Source organism: Rutidosis leptorrhynchoides, chromosome 2 (genome assembly GCF_046630445.1).
Source record: "Rutidosis leptorrhynchoides isolate AG116_Rl617_1_P2 chromosome 2, CSIRO_AGI_Rlap_v1, whole genome shotgun sequence".
Lineage (NCBI taxonomy): Eukaryota > Viridiplantae > Streptophyta > Magnoliopsida > Asterales > Asteraceae > Rutidosis > Rutidosis leptorrhynchoides.
In genome coordinates this window covers 530,633,265-530,637,385 of record NC_092334.1, presented here as the reverse complement: position 1 = coordinate 530,637,385, position 4,121 = coordinate 530,633,265, and the positions used below count along the sequence as shown (strand labels likewise).

The window sequence follows — 4,121 nt, the reverse complement described above, 5'->3', positions numbered from 1 at the left end:
TTGCCCCGCCCTCGGGTAAAGCAATTTCGATTCTATGATCAAGTCTTTAACTTACGACGAATTTTAGAAATCATTTTTTAAACTTAATGAAATAAAGTAATTTTTTTTAAATTCACACAAAACTTAAATTTAAAATGCATATTAATTTTATACAAAACCTACAAAACAGAAAAAATTCAGAATGGGGGGAGAAAATTAGTTCTTTAGTGTCTGCTAGCGGAAAAGACCAATCGGATTCCATTTTCGGAACTACACGAGAATAGAACAACTAACTCTAGACAGCGTTTCCTTTTTAGAACATTTGAATCTCCCCACACTTAGGTAGCTGTGGTGTCGAAATTGTGATTAACTTCATCGTCAATATTCTTGGACCATAATCAACTTGCATATCTGTGACTTTTGCTTTAAGCCATTGGTCGGATTCCTGTGTAATATCCACAAATTCAAATAGTTTTGCCTTTTCTTTAGCCGATAGATTGGATACTAACCGGTTACATAACTTAAAGTTCCCCTTGGTTCTAGCATCACGAATCCGTTTAATAAGTTTCTTCATTGAACTATTAATAACGGAGTCATTTAATTTCGTATCAACAATGGGGTTCTTTGTTATCAAGTCATCATTAGGTGTTACTTTATTTTCCCCACACTTAGGTGTTTTATTATTGTTAAGCACTACCGTTGGAGTTGGTAAAACAATATGGTTCTTACCAATCGTTTTTGTTGGTTCAACGGTTTTGGTTGGTGGAGATTTAGACTTTCGCATCACAAAGGTGACCGATTTTTCATCATCACTAAGTGTCATTCTACCCTTTCTTACATCAAATAACGCCCCGTTCGACGTTAAGAATGGTCGACCTAAAATTAGAGGAATGTTTGAGTCATCTTCTATGTCAATGACAATAAATTCGACTAAAAAGGTTAAATTACCCATTTGAACGGGTAGGTTGTCAGCAATTCTAACTGGGTGCCTAATGGTTTGATCAAAGAGTCGAACACTCATTTCCGTTGGACTTAACTCACCTACACATAATCTCTTATACAATGAAAGAGGCATAATACTCACACTCTCACCTAAATCTGCTAGTGCATCATACATGACACAATCACTAAGTAGACAAGGAACAATAAATTCACCCGGATCACCTACCCTGGGTGAAGGTTTTGGTGGAACTGTCTTCACCGGGTTTACTTCTACTGTTTTTGTTTCTTGCACTTTCTTATTCTTCTTCTTCTTCTTCTTCTTTCCAAAGGTATCACAAACTTTATTACCTATTACTTGCTCATACTCAACTCCTTTTCTTGGAAACGGGATGGGTGATCTGTGTGGTGCCACCACTGGCTTTACATACACGGGTGGTGGTGGTGGTGGTGGTGTAACTTCTTCATTGTTACTCACATCTAAAACTTTCCCATCTTCTGATGATGGTTTTTCAGAATTCGTTGACACCATATTAACATTCTCATTTCGAGGATTTACTTCAGTATTACTCGGTAGCTTTCCCTGTTCCCTCTCACTCATCATGCTAGCAAGAGTACCTACGTGTTTTTCTAGATTCAAAATGGAAGCTTGTTGAGTTCTTAATGACTGATCAAACCTCTCATTTGTTTGGGTTTGAGATGTAATAAATTGTGTTTGAGATTCCATTAGCTTTGCCATCATTTCTTCTAGATTTGACTTTTTCTCTTCGGTTTGTTGTGGTGGTTTATACAAGCTAGGTCTTTGTTGATTGAAAGTGTTGTTTTGAGTTGGTTGGTTATTCGAACCTTGTTGGTTGTACGAGTTATTGTTGGGTCCATTTGGATTGTAAAGAATGTTTTGATTTCGATTGAAGTTTAGCCTTGTTGGTTGATAATTATTTTGATAATTATTTCCCGGCCTTTGGTTCATGTAGGAAACATTCTCACGTTGTTCCATCGTTTGCTCAATGTGACAATCTTTTGTTAAGTGTGGTCCACTGCATTGCTCACAACTGATTCGTATTGCGTGAATATCTTTAGTCATCTTTTCCATTCGTCTCTCGAAAGCATCTTTTTTTGCGGAAACGGAATCAAAGTCATGGCTAGAATCGGCTCTAGCCGCTTTAGATGAACGAAAGATATCTTTTTCCTGATGCCACTCATGCGAGTGGGAGGCTGTGTTATCAATGATTTTGTGAGCTTCGGTTTTGGTTTTCTTCATAATTGAACCACCAGCTGCTGTGTCGATGTCTTTTCGTGTAGCAACGTCGACACCTTGGTAGAATATTTGTACTATTTGATAAGTGTCTAAACTGTGCTGAGGACATCCTCTCAACAACTTCCCGAATCTTGTCCATGCCTCATATAATGTTTCATTTGGCTTTTGCGCGAACGTAACAATTTCTCCTTGAAGTCTCACGGCTTTAGATGCCGGAAAGAATCTTTTAAGAAATTTCTCAACTAACACATCCCATGTATCAATCGCTCTTTCAGGTAACGATTCTAACCAATCTTTGGCTTCTCCCTTTAAAGTCCAGGGAAACAACATGAGATAGATCTGTTCATCCTCAACTTCTCTGATTTTGAATAGAGTACAGATCCTATTAAAGGTTCGAAGATGTTCGTTTGGATCTTCTTTTGGCGTACCACTATATTGGCATTGATTAGTTACCATGTGTAGGATTTGTCCTTTGATTTCATAATCTGACGCATTAATGTCTGGCTTAATAATGGTGTGTCCTTGGCCCATGCGTGTGGCTCTCATTCGATCTTCCATACTTAGAGGTTCCGTTACTTCCATAATTGAATTTGTTGAATACGAATCACTATAGGATTCTGATTTAACGGTTTGTGGTTCAGGAGGAATAATTAGTGGTTCAGGATCTTGGAATTGTCCTTAAATATCCTCCGGGTTCTCAATTGTGAAGTCGGGTTTAAAAAATGGATTATCAGAAATTTGAATTGGAGTACTTGTTCGACTAGATGATAATTCTAAAGAAAATCAACAGCGACAATATTAGCTAGATGTCTTGATCAAGTTACAGGTGGTGAACGTATGAAAGGTGGTGAACGTTTTGCTCGGTGCATTCACTGAATATCCTATTAGAAATTATATAAGTTATCAAATTAAAAGACTTTTCTGCTTTTGCCCACGTTTCGAATAGCCAAAAGATGCAGCAGGGAGCCATGTTCCTTTAAGTCGGAAAATCCACAACTCAGCCACTAACAAATCCAACTATTACTACGAAGCAGAAAATTTGGATGTCTATTAATTTAACCGCTTAAAATAATTTTTCTTCGAAATTTAAAGAAAATAAAGAAAATTCTATGTCCTAAAAACTAGAGCGTATAAATGAGAAAGAAAAAATGCGTCGAGAAATAAGAGTCGAAAAACAAACGTCGAAAAATAAAAAGATCGAAAAATAATAATAAGAAAGTAAAGCGTCGAAACTTAAAAGTCTAAAAACTAAATATTAAAAGTTGCGTCTAAAGGAATTAAAGCTTAAAAGGAATTCTATATCCAAAACGGCAATAACTTAATAAACACTAAAATCTATTAAATATTAAAGCGATAAGCGGCGTCGTAAAATTCTAAAGCGTCTAAATCTTAATCTAAAGAAAAAGCCCTTAAGGAATTTTACGGCAAAACCTTAAAATCTAGAAATAAAAATAACTATGGCAAAATACTAAGTTACGAACTAATTACGAACGAAAAATATACAATATACGAATAAACGATTAAAAAGATATAAAAAAACTAAATTGATAAAAATACAATTTTATAAATATATAATTTTTATATTAAATATATTATTCTATATATTTAATAATAATTATTAAAAATAATAATACTAATTAAAACTAAAAATAAAACTAAGATAAACTAATTAATATTTAATTAAAACCCTAATTAGGTTAATTAATAATTATAATAATTAATAACAAACCCTAATTGTGTACTGCAGAGGATTCAGACGTGTCAGAACAAACCATACGGTCGCATGGGTTTATACCTTCTCTCTCATGCGATAGCATGGAGTGCATGTTCAGATCAGATGCAGGCCAAAATTTTTGCAGATTCAAGGTTTTTTTTTTTTTTTTTACTTTATAATCTTTACGAAATTAATATAAGTAATATTTATAAACTTATATTTTTAAGAACT

At 34.5% G+C, this 4,121-nt stretch overlaps 1 non-coding gene across 1 annotated transcript; it reads left to right on the top strand.

Annotated features, from left to right (window-relative positions):
- The first annotated feature begins 2,267 nt into the window (after positions 1 to 2,267).
- Positions 2,268 to 2,374, top strand: LOC139894887 (small nucleolar RNA R71). Its single transcript, XR_011775365.1, has one exon. It is a non-coding gene; the product is annotated as a small nucleolar RNA R71 (small nucleolar RNA).
- The last annotated feature ends 1,747 nt before the right edge of the window (positions 2,375 to 4,121 follow it).